Consider the following 17,116-nt stretch of genomic DNA (forward strand, 5'->3'; position numbering starts at 1 on the left):
TGTTTTCTGGATTTAATTTAATTCTGAAATTCCAGAAAATGCCCTAAACTTCAATAAATCATAGAAAATTAACCGTAGCTCCAAATTAAATAATTTATATATGAAAAATTATCAAAAAAATTCAAGGAATCCATCTGTACCATTTTCATGCATGTTTGAACAATGATTGTCCTCTGTTTTGGACAAAACAAATAAAGGGCATTTAAATAATCATATATGGAGTTGGAGTTTGAATCATGTATTCAAACCAACTTCATTTAAATCATAGCTAAGTGCATTAGCTCAAAACACCAGCATATTGCCATGTCATTATCATGCATCATATTGTTGCATTGCATTGATTGTGTTTCTTCTTGTTTGTCGGTGGTTGTTCCCTCTCGATAGACGTGGTTTCGACGATGAGATCGATGACACTGATGAAGAGCTATATTATCTTCGGAAGTGCCAGGCAAGCAAAACCCCCTTGTTCATTCCGATAAAATCCCACTCTCTCGCTCCTGCTCTCTTTTACTACATTAGGACAACAACGATACAACTGTTACTTGCTGCGGTAGCTGAACCCCTTTATCCTTTGCATGACCTGTCATTGCCACAGTAAATAGATGAAACCCACTAGCATGAGTAGGAGTTGTTTGAGCCCTGTTGTGCCTACTCATTCATGTTTGTTTGTCATGCCTGCTACTGCTTAGAGTTGAGTCAGGTCTGATTCATCGGGGATGAATTAGAGGCGTGTGAACATGTCCTACTGTGTGTGAGCTAAGTGTGTGAACACGATTTGGTAAAGGTAGCGGTGAGAGGCCATGTAGGAGTACATGGTGGGTTGTCACATTGCAGCCGTCCTCAGGAACTGAGTTCTGTGTTTGTGATCCATGACCAGTTACTACCACACATTGGAATGCTTAAGTGCCCCTCTCGACTTATTAATCAACTTGATCTCTGTCCAGGAGTTGCAACTAGTTTCTGGTGTTTGTAGGTAGTGTTAGTAGTCTACCAAGTGGCACCCGGTACAGGTGGGCTTGGGACAGACTAGGCACAGTGGCCCGGTGTACCAAGTGGCACCCGGTTGGTGGGCTTGGGAACCCTACACACATCGTTTGGGGCCGTAAGCGACACCCCGGCCGGATCTCCTTGCGGATGGAACCCGAATAGGCGATAAACCTGGACTAGAGACTTGTTCGGTTAGTCAGGTCGTGGCCGACTCCCTCGCCCGGCTTCCGCTTGAAGGTTGCCGAGGTACATGATGTGTACAGGGCGGTAAGTGGCGAGAGCGTGTGTGAAGAAGTACACCCCTGCAGGGTTATCATTATCTATTCGAATAGCCGGATTCCTCGGATATGGAAACGTGGACCCCTTGTACAGTTCATAGACAAGTGAAAGTGGATACTCTAAAATACGCAAGATAAGCGTGAGTGCTATGGATGGCGTTCTCGTAGGGAGACGGGAGCGGATCCATAGTAGTGTATTGGTTGGTGATTATGTGAACTCGTGTGCGCCACCTCAAAAGAGTTACATTGCAGTCGTAGTTCAGGATAGCCACCGAGTCAAAGCTGGCTTGCTGCAGTTAAACTCCACCACCCCCCTTTGTTGATAATGATGCATATGTAGATAGATCTGATGTAAGTCTTGCTGGGTACATTTGTACTCACGTTTGCCTATTTTATGTTTTTGCAGAGAGACTTCAGTCTCACTAGTAGTTCCGCGTGGACTTCGACGTTTAGCTTGTTACCTTAGCTACGATCTTGTGCCCTCGGCAGGATCTGGTAGATAGTCAGGCTTCTCAGCCTTTTTCATTTATAGATGTCTGTACTCAGACATGATAGCTTCCGCTTGTGCTTTGACTTGTATGCTCTGGGTGTTGGGTCATGAGACCCATGATTGTAATATCTCGCTCCTCGGAGCCTATTGAATAAACTACTTAGTCGTAGAGTCATTTTGTGATGCCATGTTGTATTGCACATATCGAGCATATTGTGTGTATGTTATTGAAATGCTTGGTATGTGTGGGATCTGACAATCTAGTTGTTTATCTTTAGTAGCCTCTCTTACCAGGAAATGTCTCCTAGTGTTTCCACCGAGCCATGGTAGCTTGCTACTGCTCCGGAACACTTAGGCTGGCCGGCATGTGTCCTTCTTCGTTCCTGTGTCTGTCCCTTCGGGGAAATGTCACGCGATGAATACCGGAGTCCTGTTAGCCCGCTACAGCCCGGTTCACCGGAGTCCTGCTATCCCAGTGCTACAGCCTGGATTCACTCGCTGATGACCGACACGTTCGATGCTGGGTCATGGATGCCTGTCCTTGTAAGTTTGTGCCACTTTGGGTTTACGACTAGCCATGTCAGCCCGGGCTCCTTATCATATAGATGCTAGCGACACTGTCATATACGTGTGCCAAAAGGCGCAAACGGTCCCGGGTAAAGGTAAGGCGACACCCGTGGGGAATACCGTGCGTGAGGCCGCAAAGTGATATGAGGTGTTACATGCTAGATCGATGTGGCATTGAGTCGGGGTCCTGACAGCCGTGCCCAAAGCTCACCGCCGCCCAGCCATGTCGCCGTCGTGGCCACCGTCACCTAGAGCCGCAACCGAGCACACCACCATGCTCAGCGTGTCTTCACGCACCCATAGCCACCACCAGCTCCTCCTCCCGAACACCCCAGCGAGGAACTCGAGCACGGCCGAACCACGACCGCCGCAAACCTCGTCGCCGGCATTGATTCCGGCGACCATCTGGTCCAGCTCCACCACCCACAGACGTGGCTCAGCCCCGGCTCTCCATAGAACCCAACCACGTCCCAAACCGTGGCCTGTAGAGTAATCCCGACGCGGACGCCGCCGCGATTTGAGGTCGCCGGCGGTTAAACGTCGGCAGCTGAAAATCACAGAGAGAAAACCAACTCAAATAAAAAGCCAAATAATGCAATTTTTTTGTCAAACCACACTTTATCATGATTTATTAGCTTAAGTGTTGTGGCATGAAAATTAGGGTGTGACAGACCTACCCCCTTACAAGAATCTCGTCCCCGAGATTCCCAAACTAGGCGCGGAAGGAAATACGAAAACTTAGGTTTGGGGTAGTCTTCACGTCCTCATACTGCTTCTACTTCTGAGTGGTGCTCCATTGAACCTTGAAGTACTCTATGGCGTGGCTTCGAGTATAACGTTCTGCTTGATCAAGGTTGCTAATGGGTCTCTCACGGTAGTTCAGGCTAAGCGGGGGGTCGATGGCCCAGTGATCGATGACATCGTAGAGGTCGTGCTTGTTAGGAAGTTGAAAACGTTTCCGGAGTGGTGTCGTGTGGAAAAACATTGTGCATAGTGGGTGACTCGGATGGTAAATCTTGCTGGTAGCCGCCTTCTCTTTGTCTTGTAGTGACATCAAAGGATGGGTCGATAATCTTGGTGCGAGATTCTCTTTGACATGGAAATGCTTGGTTCTTCTCAGAGGAGTGGCCCATTGGTACACATGGTCTTCGACACGGAAGTTCACTTCTTGACGATGGTGGTTGGTATAGTTCCTCCTCCTTGACATGGCGGTCTTCAAATGTTCCCTAACCAGCTGAATGGCCCTTCTTCCGTCTTCGGGTAGTCAAGTAGGTCACCAAATATAGATGACAACCAACCTGTCCAAGTACTCCATGAAGACTTGTTCATGGTGTACACAAAGTGGGATGGGGCATTGATGGTGGTCATGGTTGAGTACTGGCCAAGGTCTTCTCGATCTAGAGCCAAATCCTGTGGTCATGATCTGACCATGTTGTGGCCTGGCAGGGCTTAAGGGTTCCAAGGATGCTAGTGTGAGAGTGAACGTTTATTGTCTTATCCTTGAGCACATTCTTTGAGATGCCAATAGTTCTATCTAGTCATCAAAACAAATCACATCATATTACGGAAGGAATCATCTTGTATAGGTCAACTCCAATCATCACTCATGTTATTTGTATCCTTACTGCTCCGGAGAGTAGATCTAACAAAACCACATATGTCAACTATCCCCAAACTCATATGTATGGCTATCTCTATGCAAAAATCCATGGGTATAACATACAATTGCTAAGATTGAATTAAACATGACAATCCGACCGCTCAACATGTTCCTCCAAGGTAAAAGATAGTGCACCTCTATCCTAAGGAAACACGTCGTATGTCACTCCAAGATCTTGTTTCCTTCCTATGAATCAATTCCAACAGCCCATTAACTTTCATCTATTACTACACAGTCCATTACTTCTACAAATCCAATGTCTATGGTGTTCCACATGACCTTCTAGTGTCCTATAATTCCCAAATACTTAAAGGTTTGTCCTTACTATAGTCAATCCACCAATTCCCATTATTGCGATTAAGTAAACTCCAAGGTCAAGCTCGTAAAGATTCCTAAATAAACTCCGACAATTGATCCAATCCCCTAGTTTATTATCCACCGAGAAACATGGTATCATGTTCGAGATCATCAGTCTAAACCCAATTTACTACGAACCATGCAGACTTACTCAGCATCTAGACTCCACTAGGATCACCTATTTAAATCCAAATTTACTCCGGGGTGATGAAAGCTATGCTACTCTATCCACATGATCCCACCAAGTCATTATCGTAATATCAACTATCTTATATCAATATCCCCTGGCTAAGTCAAATCCTTATACTTCCGAGAATCTCAGCCAGTGATCCTAACTGTCCTACTAAATCCAATTTACTTAGGGGTAACGAAGGTTATGCTACCCTATTATCAGGATCCCACCAAGTTCTTGTACCATCAGGAAAACCTCATAATCCACCAAAGAGTCTTAGATAATTCCTCAAGGTTACTGATATAATCTCATCAAGTTATTAATCCTACTAATCATGTATCCTCGAAACAATCTTCTCTATGACATCATCAGTTCTGGTCCTATCTTAGGATGATAATGTGCTATTTCACTATGTCCACTAGTTCCATAATGAACCTTGTGATGAGCAAAGGTTACTGAAGCTTAACTAGTTCTCTTGCAATTCCGTAGGTTAAGCTCATGGTTAAGGATTTGAGCTAGGTTATATAATGAAGTCTCAAAGGGTCTAGGGATGGGTTTCTAATCTTGAGGGGTAAACATATCTCTACGGGGTTGCACTTGGTCAAGGAGGCTGCGGCAAAAGTCTTCAGTGCTAGTTGGTCGCCGAGGTGGAATCCTTGGTGCATCTTGTCTTGCTGGTCTTCAATTGATGAGAGAGATGAGAGGGAAAGTAGCATAGATGGGGATGCCTAAAGGGGGTTCTATAGTGCAGGTGCAAGCAAACAAGTGCCAAAAGACCACCCACAATTTCATTAAGATAAGATAGGTGATATAGTCGCATACATGATGCCTAAGGCAAAAGTGTGACTTATATCGAAACACAAACAGATAAGAACAAGCAACACTCAACATGGTTTCAGTTGAACCATCATATGGACTCGACTACGCATAGGGGGTACACGACTCATGCTACCCTAGGGGTCCTCGGATTCGGTAGGCATGCTTGCTTCATCACTTTGAGAGAAAGGCATTCGGTCTTCAACTTCTAGGTTCTCCTGGGTGCCAATGGGCATGCGACAGTCGGCTGCTTGTTGGGACACATCCTGTTAATATGCCCAAGTTCACCACGCCCATGGCATGTGGTGGAAACAAAAGGGTTGCTATTTAGTCTTGGGTATTGTCGTCGGGGGCCTGACGATGATCCTCTATGAGGTGGATATGGAAATCCATTCCTATGCCTCCTGCGTGGGGTTTGGTTGTGAGCTTTCTGAAGTTCCTTGATTTGCTGCTCCTGATTAGAAATGTGGGATTCTAGGGCAGTGATTTGTTGTTCTTGCTCGACCACCTTCTTCTTCTTGAGGCAGTGGAGGTGCAGAACTGAAGGGAGATCTTGGCGAGCCTTGAGAAATGCTTCGGTAAGGTGGCGTAGAAGGTAGTCTCCTGCGTTGACGAAAAAGATCTGGTACTTGAGGGTTGGATCCTCGTCTTCTGGGGAAATCATCACTTGCGTCAGAGCTCCAAATCCGCTCTTGCCAGGTAGGTAGCGGGTGGCATGTTCTTCTTTCATTTCTGGAAGGAGGTCTCAAAGACGGAGGAGTGCTTCGTATGCCACTTGCTGAATGGCTAGGTCTCTTGTTGGCATGGGTGGGCCAACGAAGAACCACCCCCGAGGTGAGGTCTTGGTAGGCACAAAAACTTTGGCGTAGAACTCCTTCTCGAACACATCATTTTCTAGTTCGTGCAGGGTGTACATGGGCAACAAGGGATAGTAGCATTATTGGAGGCAATCTCTTAGGAGTGATGGAAATCCTGTCGTAAGGAGTCTCAAGGAGGCGACGACCATCTACAAAAGTTTAATAGGAGGGGTCAATACTGAAAATATCCCTTAGTCTCAGAAAAGAGGCAAGGTATAGATGGTTTTGAAAATTTGTTTTATCCTAACTAACGACCATGCTAACTACGGCTTCCTACAGTTAGGATGGCTCCGATACCAGCTCTGTGGGGAACCCTGACTCGTAAGTCATGATCACCAAATGCACGTGTATAGTGATCCCAGAGATCAATGCTCACTGAACACACAGAAGCTGAATAACAAGAGTCTTACATCCATACATACCGTCTTACACAAATTATGACCATTATGGTCAAGTCTTACATAGATAAGGCCACAAGGGATGAATACCAAATAAACTTAAGCAACGGAAATCTTCGTTGATAAGTAGAACCCATGCCATCTGCCTTAACCCTACACGCATTCTAACTGGGAAACATCCTAGTTAACATGTTCATCTCCAAAGAACTCTTCTTTGAACTCCTGTTCTTCCATGCCCGACCAATTAAATAACCAGTGGAAAGCCAATGAGTACTTTGAATGTACTCGCAAGCAACCCATGATTGGAACAAGGCAGAATAATGCAATGATATAGCACTAAGTAGGTAGTTTATAGAAAGCTAGTTTTGAGTGCAATGACATGATCTATCAACCTGTAAAGTATACATCATGAGAGTACAGATATCCGTATGAACAGGTTACAGATATCAACATAAACAGAGTTGGACACCAATCTAATTTGATCATTGTGTCAAGTAGGTCACCAAATATAGATGACAACCAACCTGTCCAAGTACTCCATGAAGACTTGTTCATGGTGTACACAAAGTGGGATGGGGCATTGATGGTGGTCATGGTTGAGTACTGGCCAAGGTCTTCTCGATCTAGAGCCAAATCCTGTGTTCATGATCTGACCATGTTGTGGCCTGGCAGGGCTTAAGGGTTCCAAGGATGCTAGTGTGAGAGTGAACGTTTATTGTCTTATCCTTGAGCACATTCTTTGAGATGCCAATAGTTCTATCTAGTCATCAAAACAAATCACATCATATTACGGAAGGAATCATCTTGTATAGGTCAACTCCAATCATCACTCATGTTATTTGTATCCTTACTGCTCCGGAGAGTAGATCTAACAAAACCACATATGTCAACTATCCCCAAACTCATATGTATGGCTATCTCTATGCAAAAATCCATGGGTATAACATACAATTGCTAAGATTGAATTAAACATGACAATCCGACCGCTCAACCTGTTCCTCCAAGGTCAAAGATAGTGCACCTCTATCCTAAGGAAACACGTCGTATGTCACTCCAAGATCTTGTTTCCTTCCTATGAATCAATTCCAACAGCCCATTAACTTTCATCTATTACTACACAGTCCATTACTTCTACAAATCCAGTGTCTATGGTGTTCCACATGACCTTCTAGTGTCCTATAATTCCCAAATACTTAAAGGTTTGTCCTTACTATAGTCAATCCACCAATTCCCATTATTGCGATTAAGTAAACTCCAAGGTCAAGCTCGTAAAGATTCCTAAATAAACTCCGACAATTGATCCAATCCCCTAGTTTATTATCCACCGAGAAACATGGTATCATGTTCGAGATCATCAGTCTAAACCCAATTTACTATGAACCATGCAGACTTACTCAGCATCTAGACTCCACTAGGATCACCTATTTAAATCCAAATTTACTCCGGGGTGATGAAAGCTATGCTACTCTATCCACATGATCCCACCAAGTCATTATCGTAATATCAACTATCTTATATCAATATCCCCTGGCTAAGTCAAATCCTTATACTTCCGAGAATCTCAGCCAGTGATCCTAACTGTCCTACTAAATCCAATTTACTTAGGGGTAACGAAGGTTATGCTACCCTATTATCAGGATCCCACCAAGTTCTTGTACCATCAGGAAAACCTCATAATCCACCAAAGAGTCTTAGATAATTCCTCAAGGTTACTGATATAATCTCATCAAGTTATTAATCCTACTAATCATGTATCCTCGAAACAATCTTCTCTATGACATCATCAGTTCTGGTGCTATCTTAGGATGATAATGTGCTATTTCACTATGTCCACTAGTTCCATAATGAACCTTGTGATGAGCAAAGGTTACTGAAGCTTAACTAGTTCTCTTGCAATTCCGTAGGTTAAGCTCATGGTTAAGGATTTGAGCTAGGTTATATAATGAAGTCTCAAAGGGTCTAGGGATGGGTTTCTAATCTTGAGGGGTAAACATATCTCTACGGGGTTGCACTTGGTCAAGGAGGCTGCGGCAAAAGTCTTCAGTGCTAGTTGGTCGCCGAGGTGGAATCCTTGGTGCATCTTGTCTTGCTGGTCTTCAATTGATGAGAGAGATGAGAGGGAAAGTAGCATAGATGGGGATGCCTAAAGGGGGTTCTATAGTGCAGGTGCAAGCAAACAAGTGCCAAAAGACCACCCATAATTTCATTAAGATAAGATAGGTGATATAGTCGCATACATGATGCCTAAGGCAAAAGTGTGACTTATATCGAAACACAAACAGATAAGAACAAGCAACACTCAACATGGTTTCAGTTGAACCATCATATGGACTCGACTACGCATAGGGGGTACACGACTCATGCTACCCTAGGGGTCCTCGGATTCGGTAGGCATGCTTGCTTCATCACTTTGAGAGAAAGGCATTCGGTCTTCAACTTCTAGGTTCTCCTGGGTGCCAATGGGCATGCGACAGTCGGCTGCTTGTTGGGACACATCCTGTTAATATGCCCAAGTTCACCACGCCCATGGCATGTGGTGGAAACAAAAGGGTTGCTATTTAGTCTTGGGTATTGTCGTCGGGGGCCTGACGATGATCCTCTATGAGGTGGATATGGAAATCCATTCCTATGCCTCCTGCGTGGGGTTTGGTTGCGAGCTTTCTGAAGTTCCTTGATTTGCTGCTCCTGATTAGAAATGTGGGATTCTAGGGCAGTGATTTGTTGTTCTTGCTCGACCACCTTCTTCTTCTTGAGGCAGTGGAGGTGCAGAACTGAAGGGAGATCTTGGCGAGCCTTGAGAAATGCTTCGGTAAGGTGGCGTAGAAGGTAGTCTCCTGCGTTGACGAAAAAGATCTGGTACTTGAGGGTTGGATCCTCGTCTTCTGGGGAAATCATCACTTGAGTCGGAGCTCCAAATCCGCTCTTGCCAGGTAGGTAGCGGGTGGCATGTTCTTCTTTCATTTCTGGAAGGAGGTCTCAAAGACGGAGGAGTGCTTCGTATGCCACTTGACGAATGGCTAGGTCTCTTGTTGGCATGGGTGGGCCAACGAAGAACCACCGCCGAGGTGAGGTCTTGGTAGGAACAAAAACTTTGGCGTAGAACTCCTTCTCGAACACATCATTTTCTAGTTCGTGCAGGGTGTACATGGGCAACAAGGGATAGTAGCATTATTGGAGGCAATCTCTTAGGAGTGATGGAAATCCTGTCGTAAGGAGTCTCAAGGAGGTGACGACCATCTACAAAAGTTTAATAGGAGGGGTCAATACTGAAAATATCCCTTAGTCTCAGAAAAGAGGCAAGGTATAGATGGTTTTGAAAATTTGTTTTATCCTAACTAACGACCATGCTAACTACGGCTTCCTACAGTTAGGATGGCTCCGATACCAGCTCTGTGGGGAACCCTGACTCGTAAGTCATGATCACCAAATGCACGTGTATAGTGATCCCAGAGATCAATGCTCACTGAACACACAGAAGCTGAATAACAAGAGTCTTACATCCATACATACCGTCTTACACAAATTATGACCATTATGGTCAAGTCTTACATAGATAAGGCCACAAGGGATGAATACCAAATAAACTTAAGCAACGGAAATCTTCGTTGATAAGTAGAACCCATGCCATCTGCCTTAACCCTACACGCATTCTAACTGGGAAACATCCTAGTTCACATGTTCATCTCCAAAGAACTCTTCTTTGAACTCCTGTTCTTCCATGCCCGACCAATTAAATAACCAGTGGAAAGCCAATGAGTACTTTGAATGTACTCGCAAGCAACCCGTGATTGGAACACGGCAGAATAATGCAATGATATAGCACTAAGTAGGTAGTTTATAGAAAGCTAGTTTTGAGTGCAATGACATGATCTATCAACCTGTAAAGTATACATCATGAGAGTACAGATATCCGTATGAACAGGTTACAGATATCAACATAAACAGAGTTGGACACCAATCCAATTTGATCATTGTGTCAAGTCATCTGACTTAACCCAAATAGTTCTTCCCACTTATCCAAACACACACACTGGTTTGTAAACAAGTGGACGTAGCCCAAGAGCGGTTACCGAACTGTCCTTGACCATGGACACGGCTATTCGAATAGTTTTATACTCTGCAGAGGTTGCACACTTTACCCACAAGATCCAGGGAACTTCCATGTCATCCACGACCCGCGGTACCTCAAGTACCCCGGGTAAGCACCCGATCACTATCTTTCCCTAGACGACACTAACATAGAGTCCACTCAACTGGTAGTAACCCCTGTGCCCAACATCTCACATCTTAAAATTGTGGAGACATACCACTGGCACGGGGTACCAACGGTGTGTCCGGTGCCTTGTGAAAACAGTCATGGCCACCCTACCTGTCACGACCCCATCCCGAGAGAGAGCACCAACTTTCCCCCGTCACTAGTAATGCAGGCTCCAAGCTAGTATCGGCTAGGTAATCAATAATGCCCTTTCCCATATAAGGGTAGAGTGGTTGGGAATGTAAGGTTGGAATAACGGTCACAACTTAAACCAATCCGTTTTGAAAACAACACACACTTGCCTCGGTACACCACTTCGTCACCAAGTGGTTAGCCAACTCATTATCTCCCTCGGGCATAAGTGGCACCCGATGGGGCTTTCGAAAAGTTTTTGAAAACAATCTTGCTTCCATCACCATGCATATACCATCCCCTTTTTGCGTAGCTCTACTTAGCATCCTAGCTACTCCCACTCACATAACCCTCATAGAAAGGTAGGGTCATGCATCATGCAAGTGTCAATGAGAAAAGCAACGGAGGAAAAACACCTCAAGTGGTCACCACATTATCATGACTTCGATGTAAGCAATAAAAGTGCTATATGGCATGCATAAAAAGGGTTTCATAGACATGGTCAAAGGGCTGCTTGCCTGGCTCAGCAAAGTCTTCTGGGTCTTCATAGTCTTCTAGTCCAACTCCTTCGTCAGCAACGCAATCTATCGCCACAAAATAACAACGAGAAAATAATGCAATAGCAAAACAAAAAAACCAAAGTGCTCAGAAAAATGTCAACTAATTTTTGTTAAATACTAGGGTGAAAACTAAGAAGGGGAAAATTCCTAGTTTCGGATTTGGATTAGTAGAATAGAAGAAATGGATTTTCAGAGGGGTTTAAATATATTCAAATTTGAATTTGAATATGAACAGTACATAAAAGTTGGTTGGACATGAATGAAAGTTGTATCATTAAATAGGTGGGATTTTTACAAGATTTTAGGAACTGGAATTATTGCATTTGGATTATTATTTAATCCTGTGGAATTTTTGGGAAGGTGACAAAAAAGAAAAGGAAAAAAGGCTACTGTACAACTGGGCCAGAACAGCCGCAACGCAGCAGGCCCAGCCAGAGAGGCATACCAACGCACTGGTGCACGCGCACGCGCCAGGTTTAAACCTGACGAGCAGGGCCCAGGAATTAGTGAGAGAGAGTGGGGCGATGGAGGGGAGAGGTTGATAGGAAGGGCCCGCCTGTCATCCCTAACCCCAAGTCCAGACGGCCGGCGAGCTCACCGGCGATGATGCAGGGCATGGCGAGGCGAGAGGAGGGCAGGGTTGGACTCAGCGCAGAGTTGCCGTTCGGGTGGAGGAGGACTTGGTCGCTGGGGTGGCCTGGTTCGCCAGCGGCGAGGTCATGCAGCAGAGGAGCTACGTGAGGTCGCCGTTTTGGTCATCTTAGTCTGCAAAATGAGCAGGAGAGAGAGGGGAAACGGTCAATGGAGTGCGGGGGTTCCAGATCGGGGCTTAGAAACATCGGGGAGAGCTTCTACCGTGCAGACGACAGCGAACCGCTGCGGCGGAGCTTGAGCTCGATCTCGAGCTCGAGAGCTTCTGAAGAGGAGCAGGCGGTGTAGGGGGTGATTAGGGGAGTGAGAGAGTGAGTGGTGAGGAGAGGAGGGCTCGGGGACGCCCTTAAATAGGCGGGCGGCGTCAACCGAAGAGGTGTGCGCTGACGAGCCTGTTGCGGTCGTCGCAGGTCACGGGGGCTCGTCGGGGCGTGTCTGTGGTGTTTGTGGGGTTGGTCTAGAGCGAGGGAGTGTAGATAGAGGGAGCAGGGGGGCCAAAGGCTCCGCGCGTGTGAGCGCGCTCACTGGTGCGCTCGGGCGGCCGGTGCATGTGCGAGCTGGGGCGAGAGGAGGGAGAAGGAGGAGGGGGACCGGCGTTTAGCGTGCTGCAGACGTTGAGGCGCATCGGTAGGCATGCTGGGGAGGCCCGAGGTGGCCGGAGGTGCTTGGTAGGGGGTGGCTACAGTGCGGGAGCGCACTGTAGCGCGCTCCAGAGCACCCAAATGGTCGGCATGGCCATTTTCTATGCAATGTGGGCGCAACAAAGATGTCTGGTAGCTCTAGGGGGAAGTAAAGAAGTGGGCTATGGCCTTGGATGCCCCGCGCAGCCACTAGAGTGAGGATGGAGGTTGAGGGAGAGTGAGAAGCTGCTGTCCGGGGAGGTAAATGGGGGTGTTTCACCCCTCAATCATTGAGATATGGCCAAGGGAAAATTACTGGAGGTAGAAGAGGGTCGGGAGTATCTGTGGTAAAAAGTTGAGGCCATGGAGAAGAGTGGAAGAGGTCAAAGTAGTTGTTTTGGTAAAGTGGCAGAAGGTGTTTGTTGTTGGTTTGGACAGGTAAATGAATTCCATTTGGCATGAGACTCCACAGGGTGAAATGTCACATATAATTAGGGCCTTCCACCCATTTTGAGCTTATTTGGGCAAAGTTCACAATGTAACTTTTGTAAACCCTAGAAATCAACAGAAGTGGACTTGCTTAGATCTAGCTAAGCTAAACTCTTCTCCTTGGTGCACCTCTTTGTGTAGTGTCATCATTTAGGGTTTAGAGCATTCCCACAAAGGTTGAGAGCAAAATAAGAAAGTTGACAATGTAAAGTTGTTCAAATTTGATTCTGGACAGAGAGGGTTTTGAGGCACTTTGATCAAGATATCATTTTCTCCAACTTGTGCCATTTGTTCTAGATGCATAATTAGACCATTGGAGCATGTGCACCACGCTTGAGAACATTTGGACATGTTTGGCAATGTAGAGTTGCTCAAACTTCAAAATGGACAGAAATGGTTTTGAGGGGATTTGGTGATGTTATCTTGTTCTCCAAGACATGAGGCTCGGCAAGATCATCCAGTATGTCATATGTGACATGCTAGAATTTCCTTTGAATTTTTAGAGAATATTTCCTTCGTAAATATTTCAAAAGCTTGAAATATCCAAAAAGGATAATTGAGGGGTTTGACCAATATTTTGAACATGACCATGTGTTGAAACTCTTATATATGCACAATATATGTCCTATGAGTTTCCCTAAATTTTCTCAAATATTTTTGAAGCTTTAAAATAATTTTAACCTATTAAAGACCATTTTTGGCCTTATTAAAAAGCCTTTAAATAAAATAGGAAAATAAATTTTAAAATTATATTTTTGTGGTTTTTGGGAGTCCTATATCTAATAGGATTCAAATATAGTTTTTGAAATATTTTTCACACCCTTAATTAAGTACTTGTAGTTCAAGTCTCAATTCAGGGGTTTTTGGAAAAGCTATTTTAGAAAATACTATTTGGCCAAATTATTTTTGTAAGAAAATACTATACTGTTCTATACACATGGTATGATCATTGGGCAGAATTTTGGAGCAAGGAGATGAAGTATAGAAGGTGGAGTTGTGTTGACTTTAAAGAGCACTTGAAAATCACAAAGAGAAAACCAACTCAAATAAAAAGCCAAATAATGCAAAAGTTTTTTGTCAAACCACACTTTATCATGATTTATTAGCTTAAGTGTTGTGGCATGAAAATCAGGGTGTGACATATACACATGTTCAGTATGTTTGTGCATCCAAATGATTGAGATCACAACCAATATGATACATGGACGAACTTTAGTTACCTAGGGTACAGACTGGTAAATGGTGTTCAGTCGGAGGTACTTCTTGCTAAAATTAATGCTTGTACGGGTAAACTTTCGAGTACATAAGAGGCAGCACAGACAATCTAAACTTTGCTTGTAGGTTTATCCTCAAATAGTGGCCTCGTGCCGAGGGAGGTTTGAGAAACTTGGCTACTACTTTCATCCAACTAGTTTACTGGCTCATCTTGGTCCTATAGCTCGCAAAAATTCTACATTGCAGATGAGAAAGGAGGCGGTTGAGAAAATGAACCACCCAATTTTTTTGTGCAGTTCAACTGAAATGGAGCATCCCTGGCGTGTAGACTGATTAAGTGCCAGATGAATATACACATCAACCAACTTGTCTAGAATCTTTAGACTCCATGTCATACAGTTCGCTACCATATCTACCAATAACCAAAAGGCACAAGTTGGGACCAAAGACTGGACTGTGTTCTTCTGGGCTATGCGCCAAGCAATATTTTTGGCGTTCACTCTCCTAATACTTGGAGTTTGACAACTAGTTGACACCGGTTGATACTCGAATGAATATAGGCACTTCTTGTCAATGTCGATGCTTGTCTGAGTGAACTTTGGAGTACATAGCTGCAGCATAAGTATCTGTCCATCTGATCTTTTTGTGCAGTTCTACTGAAATCACCCAATGCAATGATTTGCCTGCGAGTTCAGGCTCCAAGCTACTCCTTTATAAAATCGACAAACAGTAGCACAATACCAAATTACCAATACATTACAAGCATAATAATTAGGATAAAGACCAGTACCAACCTGTGTGAGGTAGCATATCAATTACTATTTCCTTTGACTGGGAGCCGAGATAAGTGAAGCGACTGACAGCAAAGGAAGAAAGCAGGCCCAGATTAGCGACTGACAGGAAAGGACGGAAGTTTTCGAGGCAATGAAGCACCCAAAGTTTTTGCGCAGTTCCACCAAAATTGAGCATCCCTATTGGCACATATATTGAGAGAGTGAGATTACTGTAATAGTGGGACTAGTTGATGAAACATACACTAACAAATAGAAGCACCCTCATTATCTTAATTGGTAAAGTTAGTAACATAGTAGTCTTGCTTAAAGAGAGGTATTAGTTTATTTAATCAGTGCCAATTAGCTCAACACTCAAAGCATTGCCATTTATCATAGGTTGCAAAACTTTAACATGCAAAGATAAAGGAGTTTCTCATGACAGTAGCATGATACAAATAGAGATGACAACAAACTAATATGGATGAAGGCCTTAGGCCCGTACCAACCTGAGAAAAAAGCTTATTCATGTAGTCCCATAAGAGATGATAAAGCACTCACTGGAATCACTCAATAGTATATATTTTTGTGCACTTCAAATGTATGGTTGAAATCACTCTTGTTTACCAGTGCTGAGATTATATAGAAAGATTACCAAGAACTTCTGGCAGAGTTAAAGCACTGGCTGTGATACAGTTCATTGTATTGTCTTGTGTAGTTCCACTAAAATGTATGATTGGCACAACATGATCCCTGTTTGCACAAGTAGGAACAAGGTGAAACCTTCATTAGCTTACTGAGAAAGGATAGAAAGACATTAGCATATTACTCTAACAGTAGCATCAAATTCATGATGGACAATACGCAAAACATTGCCTCATTGAACCAATGGCAATAAATTGACATGCAAAATAATACACTATTATGTCATGACACTAATAATATTCCCTCCCTGTTCCACCACATGATTCACCTCCATAGACAAACATACACACGTACATGATTCAACATAGGGTCCTACTAAAGATTTGTTTAACTCCGACAGGAAAATTAGGCAACAATAAATTAGTGGTACTTAAGTACTCCTAATTAATTAAGTGGGACAACAAAAGTGGAAGGGATCCCTGGAGGATCATCTCACATGTAAGGTAGTCGTTGCCGGAGCCCTTGAATGTCCTCGACCGAGGCCTCTGGCTTCAGCAAGATTGCCTTGGCACTGTTTATTCTTCTTCTTCTTCCTCTTCATGCTCTGTTTCTCTTTCTCCTCACCAGTTGGTGAAACCAAGTACATGATTGGCCTTCTATTTCAGAATTTGTTTTGTTAGTGAGGGAGTACAAGTGTACTAGTAAAAAATAGCATTACTTTCTCATGGTAGTCGGAAAATAGAGATGAACACATGCATTAAATATCATTCTTACCTAAAGGAAGGTTATGGTGCCAATACAGATGATGAGGATTGGAACACAGATCTCCCTTTGTGCAGTTCCACCATAATGAAACAACTGTTCCATTCTGACATTCCAGTTAAACAGCACAAAAGTCACTTCTTTTATGAAGATTTTTGTGCAATGCACCAAAAGGTCACAACTGCAACCAGGTGAATTGGATATCCCTGCTTGCACAAAAAGCTACAGAGGAAACAGTCAGAGTCTCAAACAATTACAACCAATTTTTTTGGCTAAACTTGTCATGGCTTATAACAGTGGCATGGCTTCATTTTTACCAGGGACATTAGAGTAAGAACAACTAAATATTTGGTATAAGGGCATGGGACAGTGGGTGCACCAGCAGTCCAACACCATGTACCTAAACAGTGGCATAAAGTGGCGATTCATTGTTTG

This window comes from Triticum dicoccoides, chromosome 7B (assembly GCF_002162155.2).
Source record: "Triticum dicoccoides isolate Atlit2015 ecotype Zavitan chromosome 7B, WEW_v2.0, whole genome shotgun sequence".
In the NCBI taxonomy this organism is placed as follows: domain Eukaryota; kingdom Viridiplantae; phylum Streptophyta; class Magnoliopsida; order Poales; family Poaceae; genus Triticum; species Triticum dicoccoides.